This window comes from Eurosta solidaginis, chromosome X (assembly GCF_040869045.1).
Source record: "Eurosta solidaginis isolate ZX-2024a chromosome X, ASM4086904v1, whole genome shotgun sequence".
Classification (NCBI taxonomy): Eukaryota; Metazoa; Arthropoda; class Insecta; order Diptera; family Tephritidae; genus Eurosta; species Eurosta solidaginis.
In genome coordinates, this window is record NC_090324.1 from 134,145,819 (window position 1) to 134,165,154 (window position 19,336).

Genomic DNA, 19,336 nt, shown 5'->3' on the forward strand with positions numbered 1-19,336 from the left:
GTGGCTAATACTTTCATGTCTGCACATACTCTGCACTGGAATTGCTCGTACTGTAATTTTTCAAAAAAAGAATTCAGCCATTCAAATAAAAGAAAAAGGCGGACCACGACCAAAAATTTTACTTTTTTAATTGGCTGAACGCGTTAACAAAAAAAATTAATATTCGAAATGTAGAATTTCGAACTTCGAAAGACGATATTTATTTTTTGGAGACTAACTTCGAAAAACGGAGATAGCACTTTGTATACATAAGCCTCGAACTCTACAAAAAAGTGGGTTTGGTCCAACACCCAGCCGGCTGTTGCACAGTGTAATGATAAAATAATTATTGTTAGGCCTTGATCTCGATTCAAATCCGCGATCTTACAAATCAGTAGGCCGATATAACAACAAAAATTGGTAAGAATATATATAGTGGTAGGTTATTCAGATAATTCCAGAGTATATCGTTTGTTTGCAATATCTACAGGCAAAGTAATTGTTAGTCGAGATGTGTATTTTACAGAAAATGCTGATGTAAGAGAAAACGTTGATTCGGAAATTGAAACTCTTCCATCTGGTGCAAATAGCATGAATATCGATACACCGAAAATTAATGAAAATAGTTTGAGTGTCGACACATCTCAAAGTAATGAAAATAATTTGAATATGGATGCATTTAAAAGTATTGAAAATTTAGATTGCGTAGAAAATGAGCAAATAAATGAAAGCGGCAATGAAATTGAGTTGATAGAAGAATGCGTCGATAGTGTAGTGATGTGAGTGACTCAGACTGTCAACTTAGGATAGCGCCCGGTCGTCCAAAAATCGTACGTAGTGGGGTTACGGCAAGGCTCAAGAAGCAATATAATGTTCTTGTTTGTATACGTGCGGATGATATTCAGATCCCTCAAACAGTGAATGAGGCTTTGTCAAATGAGTACTCCCATGAGTGGTGGGAAGCTATGCAACGTGAATATGGCGCACTTATAGATAAGGAAACGTGGCAGTTGGCAGAATTGCCAAAACAGCAAGAAGCGCAATAAAGCTGGCGAAGTTGAGAGATTTAAAGCGAGTCTTGTCGCAAAAGGTTTCGCGCAAAAATATGGCATAAACCACAAGGAAACTTTTTCTCCGGTAGTACGCTACGAAACAATTCGAAGGTGTTCGCATTATCCGCAGAGCACGAACTCCATTTACATCTAATGGATGTTCCACAGCCTATTTGAAAAGCGAAATAAATGACAACGTTTATATGGCACAGCCAGAAAAGTTCATCAATAAAAATTTTCCCAATCATGTCCATAAGTTGAAACAAGGAAGGAAGGCTAAGTTCGGGTGTAACCGAACATTACATACTCAGCTAAGAGCTTTGGAGACAAAATAAGGGAAAATCACCATGTAGAAAAATAAACCAAGGGTAACCCTGGAAAGTGTTTGTATGGAATGGGTATCAAATCGAAGGTATTGAAATGTATTTTAGAAGGGGGTGGGCCATAGTTCTATAGGTGGACGTCTTTACGAGATATCGCCATAAATGTGGACCAGGGGTGACTCTAGAATGTGCTTGTACGATATGGGTATCAAATGAAAGGTGTTAATGAGTATGTTAAAAGGGAGTGGGCCTTAGTTCTATAGGTGGACGCCTTTTAGAGATATCGCCATAAAGGTGGACCAGGGGTGACTCTAGAATGTCTTGGTACGATATGGGTATACAATTAAGGGTATTGATGAGGGTTTTAAAAGAGAGCCCTTAGTTTTATATGTGAAGGCGTTTTCGAGAAATCGACCAAAATCTGGACCAGGGTGACCCAGAACATCATCTGTAGGGTACCGCCAATTATTTTATATATGTAATACCACGAACAGTATTCCTGCCATGATTCCAAGGGCTTGTGAGTTTACCCTGCTGAACTTTTCCATTTTCTTCTACTTAATATGGTAGGTGTCACACCCATTTTACAAAGTTTTTTCCAAAATTATATATTTTGCGTCAAAAAAACCAATCCAATCACCATGTTTCATCCCTTTTTTCGTATTTGGTATAGAATAATGGCATTTTTTAATTTTTCGAAATTTTCGATATTGAAAAAGTGGCCGTGGTCATTGTCGGATTTTTAACACCAAGATAAAGTGAGTTCAGATAAGTACGCGAACTAAGTTTAGTAAAGATATATCGATTTTTGCTCAAGTTATCGTGTTAAAGGCCAAGAGGAAAGACAGGCGGTAGACTGTGTATAAAAACTGGGCGTGGCTTCAACCGATTTCGCCCATTTTCACAGAAAACAGTTACCGGCACCGGCGAGCTATGCCCTTACTAAAATTCACAAGGATTGTTAAATTTTTGTTCGACTTATGGCTTTAAAAGTATTCTAGACAAATTAAATGAAAAAGGGCGGAGCCACGCCCATTTTGAAATTTTCTTTTATTTTTGTATTTTGTTGCACCATATCATTACTGAAGTTGAATGTTGACAGACTTACTTATACACTGTAAAGATATTAAATTTTTGGTTAAAATTTGACTTTTAAATTTTTTTTTAAGTGGGCGTGTTCGTAATCCGATTTTGCCAATTTTTATAAGCGCGCATATAGTAATAGGAGTAACGCTCCTGTCAAAATTTCATCATGATATCTTCAACGACTGCCAAATTACAGCTAGCAAAACTTTTTAATTACCTTCTTTTGAAAGTGGACGGTGCCACGCCACGCGGTGTCCAAAATTTTACTAATTTTCTATTCTGCGTCATAAGGTCAACCCACCTACCAAGCTACATCGCTTTATCCGTCTTTGGTAATGAATTATCGCACTTTTTCCGTTTTTCGAAATTTTCGATATCGAAAAAGTGGGCGTGGTTATAGTCCGTTTTCGTTCATTTTAAACAGCGATCTGAGATGTGTGCCCAGGAACTTACATACCAAATTTTATTAAGATGCTTCAAAAGTTACTCAAGTTATCGTGTTTACGGACGGACGGACATGGCTAAATGAATTTCTTTTTTCGCTCAGATCATTTTGATATATAGAAGTCTATATCTAACTCGATTAGGTTATGTCGTTACGGATTACCGTTATGCAAACAAAATTTATATACTCTGTGAGCTCTGCTCAGCTGAGTATAAAAATCGCTTTACGGAATTAAGCAGAGTGGACATCAGTGGAATACAAAATTAAATAGTATTTTACATGGTATTGGTTTTCGACAATGTAAAAGTGAACCGTGCTTATACACAAATAATCATGATGTTAACATAAATTTAATATCTGTGTACGTCGATGATTTACTCATTCCAGGTTCTGACGTCAATGATGTGACAGATATTAAATCCAAGATCTCAAAGAGAATTGATGTTAAAGACAAGGGGTCGGTCAACTACTTTTGAGTATAGAAGTAGAACGTAACGGAGACACAGGTGCAATTGCTGTTATTCAGAAAGCACAAATAAAGCAACTTTTAACTTAGTTTGGATTGGAGACGTGCCATCCTGTATCTTCGCTATTGGAGCCAAAATATCAACTGAAATGCGAGGGCGATAACTGCAAAAGGGTTGATGCCTCAAAATACCAATCATTAATTGGCTCTCTAATGTACGTCCCTACATTAACACTACCTGATATTTTCTACTCCGTTTGCAAGAAAGCGCAAAGGAATTCAGACCCACCTGAAGAGCATTTGACTTCAGCTAAGCGAGTTTTAAAATAATTGAGCAAAACATTAGACATGCAACTAAGGTATCAAAAAACCGGGAAGCCGATAAACTGTTTTGTCGATGCAGATTGGGGAGGCGATGCAGTCGATCCGTAAATCGCACACGGGCTATACGTTTATGTTAGCAGGAGCAACTTTTTCGTGGGAGTGCCGCAAACAACCATTAGTGGCACTCATTAGCACTGAAGCCGAATATATGACATTGTCTTCAGCCGCAAAGGTAGCCATATATTTACGTAAGCTACTAAAAGAGTTGAACTTTTGTAAGCACGATCCGATAACAATTAATGGAGATAATTTGAGCGCGATGCATTTAGTCAAGAACCTTGTATATCACAGCAGAAGCAAACACAGTGACATACGTTATCACCATGTAAGGGATGCTTATCAGGATGGTCAAATGCGACTCGAGTATTGTAGCAGCAACGAAATAATAGCAGATATATTCACAAAAAATGTATCAAAGACAATTCATGTAAAGTTAACACAAATGTTAGGCTTATGCTAAATATCCTTAATTTTTAGTAAACATACTGAATTCATATTGCAACTCTGCAGCCCACATATGTACTTAATGAGCAACTCTGATTTATTATAAATTAATGTCATTATAATTTATCCTTCATCAATTACTCTTTCACTTCGAATTAAACTGTATTACTCAATAAACGTGTGTCGTTTTACTCTGCTCCCACGTACTTTAAATAAGTAATTATACAAAACTTTCTTTACAATTATTTAGACTATAAGTTCCACATTCTATGGGAAGAATTGTATTCGAAAAAATTCACATCCAAGTATAAGAACAACTAGACGATTAATTCAAACGAAATATGGTTGGCCTAGGATACGTAAACAAATTAATGATTGGACGTCGTCTTGCATTAGCTATAGAAAATCCTAAAAATCAAGACATACTTAATCTCCTATTCAAAAAATTCAAATACAATTAGGTCGTTTTGAACATATTCATATGTATGTAGTTGGACCTTGTCCAGTCTCAAAAGAAAATCGTTAGATTTTAATAATTATTGACAGATACTCACGTCGGCCAGAAGTTTATCCACTTAAAGATATTACAACAAATACCATAGTGAAAACTTTTATAAAAAATTATATACCACGTTTTGGTATACAATTAAATATTACAGTAAACATAGGTTCACAGTTCAGTTAAATTTTTTTTAGTGAATTAACTAAATTTTTATTTACAATTCGATATGGAAATATAGTTTAAACTTTTTCTATTGATTTACTTAAACCAGCAAATATTCTTCAACATACTAATTGTTTAGTATCTATGAAATAGGAAGTATCCTATTTGTCGGGAGCATTTGAGGCAACTGTTAAGACTTCCTGCTATTGAGGGTGATTATGATCGAATGTTACACATGTTATGTCGAATGTTACCCATTAAATACTACGCTAACTAGGGCATCCCAGTCGAAGGTTGGGATATGATGGTGGTTCATCTTCTTCACGGGCGTTTAGATTCTGAAACCAGGAAGCAGTGGGAGCTCCAACGACAAACGGAGACAACCACTATCAAGCAGATGTCAGAATTCCTAGATCGTCAAGCGGCAGCGTTGGCGAATGTGGCTGATATGCATCGCAAACTTACAACTGACAGGCGTGCAGCACCGAACAATAAAAAAGAGATGGGCAACGGTGATAGGGTGAAGCGTGGTCAAGATTCAAGTGTAAATATGGAAAGGCAATTAGGTCAATGTGTGGCATGCAAACGCCATCATGCGCTTTGGTTTTGCGATGGTTTCAAGGCACAGACCCTGCGCGAGTTAACGACGTTGACACATACACTACACAGATCCATATATACATACATACATACCACACACAGACACATAATTATTGTTTACGAATTAAAATATCTGTAAACAATAACACACTCTTTGTTTTAAAATATCTGTAAGCAATAACATACCCTTTGTCCCTTCAACTGATAATAAAGAACAAACGAAGAGCCATATTCTTTGTTTGCCTCATAAGTAACAAAGCATTATGATAACATTATACCTAACATGTAAACATTTTTCGAATAAGAAGTTTATCACCAAACAAACAATATTAAGAAATAGTATAAATAGATGTAAGCATAAAAATGTAAATTAGTTCGGAAAATTAACGAATTCAAAAAGAAGATCCGCTCAGAAAAATATAAATTTTTATTATTTTTTCCATGCGGACACTCAACTGGGGGCTCAACCGGGAAGACAATACGTTTTGCTATCTAAAAGCTAAATCCTTGAAATAAAGGAAAATATAAAAATCCACGGTCTTGAAGAAAGACAAAAACGGTTTCTGGAAAATTGAAACAAAAATTATAAAAGTGAAGCCTATCCATACCAGAAAAAACTGGATCACTTTAAAGCCTTGCGGCTAGGTAAAAAACAACGTACCTACGACAGTCATCGGAATATAGAAAACGAGGTGGAGGCCGAAATAGCAGCCCTGAAAGCCCAAATAACTGCATTAAAAATAAACGTGCAACAGATCGAAACCACCAGAAGAGAATCACTTCAACAATTAACTCCGGTAACTCAACATGAAGAGGTATGTTTGGCATTAACAGACCTTAAGGATATTGACCTGGAGTTATTTAAAGCGCTACCGAAATTTGATGGCGACAAAACGCAATACCGCTCCTGAAGAAACCAAGCCTGGACATTTATGGAGTCCATTAAACAGTTTATGCAACACCCTCGTTATTACTCGGTATTGGGAATAGTACGCACGAAGATTATTGGGTCGGCAGCTGATATACTAGCAAACCACAATACCAAATTGAATTTCTACTCCATAATCAACCGACTAGATTATACGTATGCAGATCAGCGTCCGTTATATGTCCTACTAGACGATATGAAGAGAACAAAAAACAAATGTACATACAAAAGCAAATGTACATCGGTTCACAAATAATCCAGCTCCTCAATTATCTTATATTGTCTTGAGTGAACGAAGATTTTTTAAAAGTTTGTTTGTATTATATAATAATAATAAAAGTATAATATGCAAGTGTAGACGTGTTTGTGTTGTGCTGCTGGTTTTATCACTTTTTCCTGTAATAATAATTTGTACACGCACGTAAAGTAGCCAAAAACTGAGTGCTAATCTGTTGCTTGTCTTTCGGGCATTGAAATATTATATTATAGTTAACTTTTTCGCGCGTAAATATTGATTTCCATAAATTTTTTTAATGTCTACGGTTGATGAAAAAGTGACAAGAAGCACAAAGTTGTCCCCGCCGAAGGGTAATACCCGGCTTCATGGCAAAGTTAGAGGTGGTGTGAGCCCACAAACGGCGCAATGGCTGAAACAAATGGAGAGTAAACTGGAGAGCATGGTGGCGAATTAAATGGGAACATAAAGAGTAGCGAAGAGCGACTTATGTAGCGATTCAATGACATTGCAGTAGAGTTGCAAAGTATTAAGACCACTGTCAAACTCTTTGATGTGAGGCTGACTGCTGTAGAATAAGCGTGTGAAGAAATTTCCGCGCTTAAGGCAGAGGTGGTTTTGCTGAAAAATGAGTTGGCAAAGCAAGAGAACGCAGCTGCTGCTACTGACCTTATAATTAACGGCGTACCCAATTGTTCAAATAAGAGTTGCTTGGAGATCTTCTCTGATATTTGCAAAGCAGTGAAACATGAGATGCCAGCAGTAAGAGAAATTTTCCGAGTACCTGATACGAAACCAAACCGCGGCAGCATCTCCCCACACACTTCGACGTCGACTTCCTCACCCATCATTGTGAAATTTCACACGTCGTATGCCCGCAATAGACCCTTCATGTCGGTAGCTGGCTAATGCAAAGCCAATAAGAGAGCTCTTACTTTACATGATATTGCTGTTGAAGGTGCAGCGAACATTCACCTGCACGAAAGTTTGTCGAGAGCAAAACGTGAGCTTATGCAGCCCAGCTCAAACGCCAAAAACATCTGGCAGTTGCTTTCTCGATACGCGGGCATGTGTTTGTACGTAAAAGATACGGGGGGAAGGCGACTCGTGTAAATGGTAAACAAGAAATTGATGAAATTGACGGCACATCATAGAATAGGAAGAATGATTTTCTCATGCAATGATTTATTTGTTATGTTTAATTTAAGTTTCACTAAGCATTTTTCTTTCACATCTCTTGTTTCCTTTTCAATCTCTGGTTTTGCTTTTTTCTATATTCTTATTTGCTCTAATTTTTGCTTACTCTTCCTCTTCCTTCCTGTTTACTTCTTCAATTCTTCTTACACTTGTTTTTCCTGTACTATTTACTTGCCCTCTTTTGGCTTATCTTTACCTTACTTGTATTACTAGGCAAATTTGCACATTTGTTTTTCTGCTGATTAGAAATGTTTTCATTGAAGTTGTGTATCATTTATCGTAACTGTTCAACAAATATTCGGCTCTAATGATAAACACAAGGTGATGTTTGATATACTGTGAAAACAATCGAATGGCCTTAACGTAGTTCACTTTAATGCACGGAGCCTGTGCTCTGATAAGATGGACTATGTTAGATATATTTTTAATAATTCGTTGGTAGGTATTATTTGTATATCTGAGACCTGGTTCGGTGAACATGTCACTGACCTACATTGCTGCATTAGCAACTATAATGTTGTGCGAAATGATCGAAAGCGCAAAAAGGGGTTGGGGTAGCTATATATTGCAGAAAATCGCTTAAAATAAAAACTCTTGCTAAATCTGAAGGTTGTGGTACTGAATATATTGTTTCAGAGATTACAGTTGGTATCACCAAAATACTTGTTTCATTCGTATACAACCTGAATAAATGTTTATTATTAGATGGCTACTTTTCTGATTTGTCTGTTCATGTTATTGAGTATGAGTGTTATGTTATATGTGGTGATTTTAATGTAAACTAACTTCTTACTAAGATTCGATTAGTATCAAACTGCGTGATCAAATATCAGCAGCTGGACTAACTATTGTTAATGAGAAAATACCTACAAGAAACGCTAATAACGCTAGGCCAAGCCTTCTAAATTTTTTTCTCACCACTGATCTGGCCTTAATTCTTAAAGTTGACCAACTATTTTTCATATCGGACTATGATTTGCTTTTCTGTACAGTTGATGTAGTGTTAGAACATCCTGCTGCTGGTGTTACTTACTCGTACCGTGATTTCCGTTCTGTAGATACCAGTGCTTTGTTCTCTGATTGTAACGCCATTTATTGGAATCAATGTTGGAATTACAAGTCGGTAGACTCAAAGCTCGAGTTTCTTAATAATCAATTGACTTCCCCTTTTGATCGGCACGTACCCCTACGTAATGCTAAAGTCATAAATAAATCTTGCCCATGGATTAACAAGAGAGTTAGTGCTGCAATCCAAAAACGAAATAAGTTGCATGCAAAGTGGAGAAGGCTAAAGACGAGTGCATCATGGTGTGAGTATAAAGTTGCCCCCAACACGGCGACAGTTGTTACTAGGCAAGCAAAAAGATGGTACTGTCAACTAAAATTGAATCCGTCTCTCCCATCTAAGAAGCTGTGGAGCAATATAAAAAGTCTGCACATCCATGGAACGAATAATGTGCACTGTGAAATTGACCCTGATGGTATAAACGATTATTTCACTGAGAATGTAAGCCCCGTCAGTATTAGTATCGACAAGGAGTTGCCCTCACAACTTTTAATCCAAAACCCCTTTGAATTCTCCTGCGTCAGCGAAAATGAAGTGCACAAAGCTGTCATGGCGATCAAGTCTTCCGCAGTTGGAAATAATGGTATATACTTGAAATTTTTTAAAAGTTTACTTCCGTATATAGTAGGTGCTCTCACTCACATTATTAACCATATCTTCACAATTGGCTGTTTTCCGGATGCTTGGAAAAAGGCAATTATTTTTCCGACTCCAAAAAAACCTCTTGCGTCCAACACGAGTGACTATAGACCAATTAGTTGTTGCATTTAAATAAACATATCGTAATAGATCTATTTTATATATCTACTACTAATAATATCTACACTACCTAGTTCTAAGTACGGCAACCCTGTAAGCGTTACATATATTAAATAAAGCAGTTGATTCTAACTACAACATGGTGTCAGGTGTGTATTCGGCAGTGTAAGTCAAGTCGCAAGTCAAAAAATAAAATAAAACTAATTGTAGCCGAAAAATAAGTGGTTAATAATTTGTAAAAAAAAACCTGCCGCGCCTTTTATAACAAAATTTGATTTGTGAAATAAAGAATAAATAATGAGTATTGTAGGCTCAGACCAGAAAACAATCAGTGTCACGTTATGCGGTCGTCAAATCCGCAAAGTCAGGTTATGTCTATCGCGACCACCATTACGCCCTTGGACTTAAAGTCATCAAACCAAGCATCCGCGTGTACAAACTGGAAAAAACAGTTTTCCATCTTCATACGTGCTTCGGGTCTCGAAGAACAGTCAGATCAACGTAAAGTAGCATTACTTCTACATCATCTCGGTGCGGAGTGTCTTTCAATATTTAATTCTTTTAACGAAGACTTAGATAGTGTAAAATATAATGATTTATTAAGAAATTTTGCCATTTATTTGATACCAAAGGCAAATATAGCCATGGAAAACACAAATTTTTTTCAAAGAAACAAGCGAGTGACGAAAGCATTGACGAGTTCATAACGCATTTAAAAAATCTCAGTATGTCATGCGATTTCGGTGACATTCATGAAGATCTCGTGAGAGAATCAAATGAAAAACCAGACAATTATGTAGCAGCAGTGGTTAACAAAGACTTTGACAAAAAGCTTTGCAAAAAGTGTGGTCACAAACATAAATGTCCAGCGCAAGGTGCTACTTGCTATGTATGTAATAAAAAATACCATTTTGCAAAAATGTGTTACAAAAAGACTGCGCAAACACAAAATAAATCACGTAAATTTCACAAACAAAAACAAAAAGGCCAAACAAAACAAAATCAGAACAAAAGTTATGTGAACAAAATATACAAGTCATGCGAGGAAGAAAAGAGCGAAAGCGAGCTTTTTGTAGGCACAATTAACACAGAACCAAAAACTGTGGTGCATTCGATAATGCAGCTCGATAGAAGAGTTAATCGTATGGTGAAAACAATTGAAACGAGTGAAGAAGGTGTAAAGGTCACCGCAAAATACAACCAAAATCAAAACAAAAATGTGTTGAACTTTAGCTGGCTCGAGGTCAATAAAAATACGTTGAATAAAACTATAGGCTTTTTATTAACTAATTTATTCCAATATATTTCTGTTATTCCGCGATAACCGTTCTCAAGGATCTGTGTATAAATGTGATATAAACAATTTTCTTAATACCAAAAACAAAGTCAAAACATAAACAATATTTGTATATACATACATTTCTTCGCACGTCTTTATAACTTGACGCGGAGCTTAACACTGTCTATTTGAAACAAGTGAGCAACGCCATCGGTATCCGTTTTGTAGTTTAGCCGAATGTCTGGTGGAGTGTTAATTATATGTAACATTTCTAGTGTAAATCGTTTGTTGCAGTGTTGTTCTTGTTGTAATATTGTTACTTTTTCGAAGTTGGGGGAGTGGCCGCTACTTGCACAGTGTGCCATAAGTGCAGTTTTTTGTGTATTTGAATGATGGCACTGTTTAATGACGCACTTGTGTTGTGCAAGTCTGGTTTTCAACTTTGATTTCGTTGTGCCAATATACATACTTTCGCAAGGTTCTTGGTTATTGCCGTTACATGGAATTTTATAAATTACATTACTTTTTCTAATTGAGGTATTTTTGACTTAGTTTTGTTGAACATGGTTTTCAGAGTGTTGGTAGGCTTATGGGTTATTCTTACTTTTTTTTATCATAACAATCTGACTTCGCTAGTCGTTCTGATAAATGAGGTACATAAGTGACGGATTTGAAAATTTTTTTAGGGGTTTCACGGTCTTGTTGATTTTTTGTAAATTTGGCTCTTCTTAATAGTGTTTTTATCATATTTTCCGGAAATTCGTTGTCTTTTAACAGTAATTTTGCTTCTTTTTTAATCTCATTGTGGTAAACTTCGTCTGTTATCTGAAACATACGTCGTATACAGCCCATTGGTGTATTTATTATCATCGTTTTGGGATGTTTCGAATGAAAGCTGATGATTCGTCTGGATGCTGTTGTTTTCTATACCACTTTAGTTTTAGCTGATTTCCTCTGCGGATTATAATAGAGTCAAGGTACGGCAATGAGTTTTCTTCTTCAAGTTCTATCGTGAATTTAATATTTCTGTCAAACGAATTTAATATGTTTGGCGTATTTTGTACTTCATCCTCCCGTATGATCGCAAATAAATCATCGACATATTTGGTTAATATTCTTGGTTTACGGCTTAGCTTTTCCATCGTTTTGTTGAGCAATTCTTCCATTATGATATCCGCTATGACTGGGGATGTAGGGGATCCCATTGGCATTCCTTTCAATTGTGTATATACCGTATCATTAAATTTGAAGTATCTAGTTTCTTCAATGCAAAATTTATGTATTTCCATGAAAATTTGTTTGGGTATATTAGTGTGTTCTTTTATAACCGCCCATTTTTCTCGAATTATGTCTAATGCTAAATTTGTTGGTATGCTGGGGAACAATGACACCACGTCAAATTAGATCAGTTTTTCATCATCATAAACAAATGTGTTATTAATTCTTTCTTTAAATTCGTACGTGTTCTTTATGTTGTAAGTGGAGTTCGCCGTTACATTTTTTAAAATATTAACGATATATTTGCACAACCCGTATGATGGTGAACCAGTGGAAGAACAAATAGGTCGGAGTTGCGTTCCTTCTTTTTGTATTTTGGGAAGTCCATAAATCCTGGGTGCTAGCGCGGTGGTCGTGTTTAATTTGTACTTTTCAATTTTTGAGATACACCCGATTTTAAAAAGTTTCTCTACGATACTGTTATTTTTACTTTGCAATCTTGATGTAGGATCCTGTCTTTGAATGCGATAAGTAGTCAAGTCATTTAAAATATCACCCATTTTGCTGCTATAGTCATTTATGTCCATAGCTACGGGTTTGTTTCCCTTGTCCGATGTTAAAATTCTAATGTTGTAATTTTTGCTTAGAAATTTCTGCGTCTGTTCCACTGTGTCTAATATTGCACGGTCTATTGCACTTCTAAGCGAAAATGATTTTTATTTTTGAATATTTTAAAAAATGTAACGGCGAACTCCACTTACAACATAAAGAACACATACGAATTTAAAGAAAGAATTAATAACACATTTATTTATGATGATGAAAAACTCATCTAATTTGACGTGGTGTCATGTTCCCCAGCATACTAACAAATTTTTTTTTTTTTTTTTTATTATTATTAGCATTAGACATAATTCGAGAAAAATGGGCGGTTATAAAAGAACACATTAATATACCCAAACAAATTTTCATGGAAATACTTAAATTTTGAAGAAGAAGATACTTCAAATTTAATGATACGGTATATACACAATTGAAAGGAATGCCAATGGGATCCCCTACATCCCCAGTCATAGCGGATATCATAATGGAAGAATTGCTCAACAAAACGTTGGAAAAGCTAAGCCGTAAACTAAGAATATTAACCAAATATGTCGATGATTTATTTGTGATCATACGGGAGGATGAAGTACAAAATATGCTAAACATATTAAATTCGTTTGACAGAAATATTAAATTCACGATAGAACTTGAAGAAGAAAACTCATTCCCTATTATAATCAGCTAAAACTAAAGTGGTATAGAAAAGCAACAGCATCCAGACGAATCATCAACTTTCATTCGAAACATCCCAAAACGATGATAATAAATACAGCAATGGGCTGTATATGACGTATGTTGCAGATAACATACGAAGTTTACCACAATGAGATTATAAAAGAAGCAAAATCACTGTTAAAAGACAACGAATTTCCGGAAAACATGATAAAAACACTATTAAAAAGAGCCAAATTTACAAAAAATCAACAAGACCGTGAAACTCCTAAAAAAATTTTCAAATCCGTCACTTATGTACCTCATTTATCAGAACCACTAGCGAAGTCAGATTGTTATGATAAAGAAAAAGTAAGAATAGCCCATAAGCCTGCCAACACTCTGAAAACCATGTTCAACAAAACTAAGTCAAAAATACCTCAATTAGAAAAAAGTAATGTAATTTATAAAATTCCATGTAACGGCAATAACCAAGAACCTTGCAAAAGTATTTATATTGGCACAACGAAATCAAAGTTAAAAACCAGACTAGCACAACACAAGTGCGACGTTAAACAGTGCCATGATTCAAATAACCAAAAAACTGCACTTATGGCACACTGTGCAAGTAGCGGCCACTCCCCCAACTTCGAAAAAGTAACAATATTACAACAAGAACAACACTACAACAAACGATTTACACTAGAAATGTTACATATAATTAACACTCCACCAGACATTCGGCTAAACTACAAAACGGATACCGATGGTGTTGCTCACTTGTTTCGTCATTTACTAACGATCAAATAGATAGTGTTAAACTCCGCGTCAAATTATAAAGACGTGCAAAGAAATGTATGTATATACAAATATTGTTTATGTTTTGACTTTGTTTTTGGTATTAAGAAAATTGTTTATATCACATTTATACACAGATCCTTGAGAACGGTTATCGCGGAATAACCGAAATAAATTGGAACAAATTAGTTAAAAAACCCGTGGTTTTATTCAACGTATTTTTATTGACCTCGAGCCAGCTAAAGTTCAACATATTTACATATAAAAAGGTCGCTAAAAACATTCAGTTTACAAAACAAAAATGGAAATAAGGTGAAAGAATGGACAGTACGACTGAAAATCAACAACATAGATGTGCAGTGCGTTATCGATACAGGCGCTCAAACTAATATATTATCATATAAAATGGCAGCCGAAATAAATACAAATAGTGTAACGATTTTGCTGCAATTCCCCTTATTTGCAATCTTCTGCCAACGTTCGTATCCCGTAACTGATGAATAAATAACTCCAATATTGAATAATGGAAAAATGGTCTTTATTAAAGTACTTCACAATAACACTTATACTTTGCAACGAATAGCTTGCTTAATAACCAAACTGATTGATAGCTCAAATAATACTGCTATTGCTCGCTAGATAGCGTCTTAATCCAAACTGACTATAGCGCCTCTACCTCTGATGCTTTTATACTCTGTGATTTCCTCCCGGCATCTTCTAGGCGCTTCCAGAATTTTACTTAGTTATACATTTTTCAGCTACAACTACAGATGTATAGTTTTTATAGCTTCTCTCATACCCCATGCGATTGTATGTGTGAGCGACACTTCCCCAATCACAATTGCGTACCTTTAGGGGCCTTTCAGATAAGTTATCTGCATATGCTTGTGCGTTGTTTCTCAGCTGCGTATACGTACATATGTGTAGGCATAATGATTGATTCGTTTATGTAGATACAAGTGACTGTCTGCTTTATTGTTGTTGTAACTTCATTTACTTGGCATCAGACTAGGGATGTGAGTATCACTTAGTGTCACTCATGATCGTCACACTGCCCTCCACCTAAGTCTTATCGTCCCGATCAGACAAATCTCCCGATCTAAACGCCGCTAGCATCTCCAAATGTACCACTCTTCTACTCCGTGGTTTCCCAATGCTTTGTATGCGGTAGATGGTATCACTGATCTTCTTCACAACCTTGTACGGCCTTCCCAACTGCACCGAAATTTGGCTGGAACACCTTTCCCCCGGTGAGGGTTGTATAACAGTACCAAATCTGCCTCCCGGAAACCTTCCGAATTATTTTCCTTGCCGTACCTGTGTCTCATCTTACTACTCATTATCCTGGATCGTTCCCTCGCACTCTCTTGCTTGGCCAATGAAGAACTACTTCGCAGAGCTTGATCTTGATGGATTGACTTTGCATCATCAGTATCGTCTTGACGTTTCACAACAGTAGTGCGCGCTGGCTTGAAACCACCCTTGCATTTTTTCTGGAAAAGCCTTTCAGTCGTTTTAGTGCGTCCATTAGGGTTTGTCAATGCCGGTCTTTTTCTCGCAGGTACTTTTAATTTCGCTTTATTTGGCCCATTCGATCCATCAACCTTTTCTTTTGAATTTCGTGGCCTTTGTCGAGTCTTTTCCACCATAACTCGATTATTACTGAACCCCCTCTCCAACTTGAAGTTAAGTTGTATATCCTGGTTCTTATACTGCATAATCCTTCTCTGCATATCCATCCTGATGTCATAGTCAACTAAGAAATCCACTCCCAATATGACTTCATCAACGATCTCTGCCACAACGAATTTGTGTAGAACCATGACTTCCCCAATTAAGACTTCACATACCACTTCTCCCTGGACTTGGTTATACTCGCCAGTAATCGTACGCAATCTTGCTCCAGGTAATGGCTTTACTTTCCTGTTGACCAAATCACATCGGATCAAGGAATGAGATGCGCCCTTATCTACAGTCAGTACACGCTCATTGCCATCCACATTTCCTTTGATGGTAAGACTGCTCGATTTCCTTCCAGTTTGCGAGATAGGGATCACACGACATTCAATAGCTGGGGCAAGTTCTCGATCTTCACATTTGACTCGCTCTTGTTTATCTCCTCCAGTTTTGCGTTTACGACCAGCCAATTTGGAACTACCATGACCGGTGCTGCAATGACGTGTAATGTGACTTGGTTTACCGCAATTGAAACACTTCATAACTCCGGCATTGTTTTGTTGTAATCCCTTCAGTGCTTCCAAAATTGTGTCTACCCAATCTGGCCTTTCCACTTCCACGCGATGAGCTTTGTATGTGGGCTTACTCAAAAGTGACGCTGTTTCCTGAGTCAGTGCATGGGATACCGTTTCAGCAAATGTTGGCTTTGGGTCGGCGTATGTGGCTCGCTTCGTCTCGACGTCCCGTATGCCGTTAATAAAGCTCTGAATCTTTACCCTGTCAGTGTATTCCACGGGTGCGTTCACATTTGCAAGATGAGTCAATCCTTCAACATCCGAAGCAAACTCCTGTAATGTCTCAATTGTTTTTTGGTAACGGTTTTGCAACTCAATTTTGTATATCTGTTTTCTATGCTCGCTTCCATAACGTCTCTCGAAAGCGGCCATCAATGCTTCATAGTTGTTCCGCTCTCCCTCGGGGATCGTCTGTAGGCTTTCGGCTGCTGGCCCCTTCAATGCTACGAATAGAACAGCAAATTTATCTTCAGCATTCGAGTTGTTCACTGCTGACGTCTTCTCAAATTGAAGCTTGAATACCTCGAAAGGAACAGAGCCGTCAAAAGATGGAGTTTTTACCTTCGGATTGCTCGCTGGAACAGCTGGGCGATTTAGTTGTAACTGTTGCATAAGACCTTTCAACGCTTCTATATCGGCATCAATTTTGTCCTCGAGTTGTAAAATTTTTGCATCCTGCTCTTGCAGTTTCGCAAAGAGCTGCTATGATACCTGTTCCGAAATTTTTGTCGACATTCCAGATATACGTGCCTCTTGCGCTTCCAGTTGAGATGACATATATGTCTTCTGTTCTTCCAATTGAGATGACTTTTGCGACGCCATTTCTGAAATGCGTGCCTCCTGTGACTCTAGCTGAGATGCCATTGTCGATGTTTGTACAGATATTGGGCTCGTCACTGTCTGCGGTGTTTCGTTTTTTCTTCCATTTTTGTTGTTGGTTTGTCGCTATCATAATGAAAGACATACTCTTCAGCATTGTAGATTCCTTCAAATACCATGTCGTTGTTGTTGTAGCAATGCTCGCCCCACCTAATAGCCGCGACCGATCACAAATTGTCATCAATATCCTCTAACGGGAGTCCAAGGAAACTTGCCGTTTCAACAGGGGTGGACCATAAGGAAAGGGGTGTTAGAGGCGTTGGTTCCACATTACAATTAAAGAGATGGTTGGTGTCATGTGGGGACACATTGCAAACGGGGCATACATTTTGTATGTCGGGGTTGATTCTGGATATGTAAGAGTTTAACCTGTTACAGTATCCAGAACGAAGTTGAGCAAGAGTGACACGCGTCTCCCTGGGGAGTATGCGTTCCTCTTCCGCGAGTTCTGGATATCTTTCTTCCAGTACTGGGTTCACCGGGCAATTCCCGACATAAAGATCCGACGGCTGTCTATGGAGTTCACCAAGGACCTGCTTGTGTTTTTTCGCTTCATACGGCTGGGTTCTCAGGTGCCGTATTTCCTCAAAATGCTTACGGAGATGACTCCTTAGGCCCCTAGGCGGTGCTGGTTCGTCAATCAGATGTCTGTTGGGATGCGTAGGTTTCTGGGTATTCAACAGAAACTGTTTGGTCAGCATCTCATTTCTCTCCCTTTTATTACGGCTCTGAATTCTCGGAACAATTGCGGTTGCGTGCGCACCAAAATGTAGATCCTGATCAAACGTCACACCCAAGATTTTGGGGTGTAGGACAGTCGGTAGCGTAGTGCCATCGACGTGGATCTTCAATAAGGTCGACATTTGGGGCGTCCATGTTGTAAATAAGGTCGCGGAAGATTTAGTCGGTGACAATGCCAGGTTTCGCGAGGCGAAAAAACTGGAGAGATCAGGGAGATAGCCCTTTATTTTATTACATAGCTCATCGATCTCTGGGCCTGGGCCTGTGGCTATTATTGTGCAGTCATCGGCGTAGGAAACAATTGTGACTCCTTCCGGTGGTGAAGGTAGCTTAGATATGTAGAAATTAAACAAAAGTGGGGATAGGACACCACCCTGTGGCACCCCCTGTTTAATTCTCCTTGGTTTTGATGTTTCGTTTCTGAATTGCACCGATGCATGCCGACCACCCAGATGATTTGCGGTCCACCTTTTAAGACATGGGGGAAGGGTAGACCCTTCCAGTTCTTGCAGTAACGAGCCATGGTTGACCGTATCAAAGGCTTTTGATAGGTCTAGCGCTACGAGTACTGTTCTATGGTGGGGGTATTGATTCAAACCGCAATTTGTCTGGGTGCTAATGACATTTAGCGCGGAGGTAGTGCTATGGAGTTTTCTGAAGCATTGCTGATGAGGGGCTAGCTGCAAATGTGCTTGGAAATAAGGGAGCAAAATGGCTTCAAGCGTCTTTGCCACTGGCGATAGGAGAGATATCGGACGATATGACTCACCTATGTTAGCTGGTTTCCCAGGCTTTAGTAGCGGGACCACCTTGGCCATTTTCCATTTCTCGGGTATGACAAAGGTGGAAAGAGACAGGTTGAAGACATGCGCTAAATATTTGAAACCCTCTTTCCCTAGGTTTTTAAGCATCGGCATGGCTATGCCGTCTGGGCCCACTGCTTTGGATGGTTTAGCGCGACCAATGGCGTCCTCAACCTCTCTAGCGGTGATGGTGACTGGTGACGCGCTGAATTTGTGTTTATGTGCGTGTCTATTGGCTCTCCGTCTATCTTTGTCAACCGTAGGATGCATTATATATTGTCGGCAGAAAGCGCTCGCGCATTTTTTCGCATCCGACAGCACATTATCGCCAAAGGCGATGGAAACTTTGTCTTTGTGCTTAGTCGGATTCGATAGGGACTTTACGGTGGACCAAAGTTTACCTATACCGGTAGAGAGGTTACAACCTCTTAGGTGCTCTTCCCATTTCGCCCGCTTGTGTTCGTCCACCAGCAATCTGATGCGT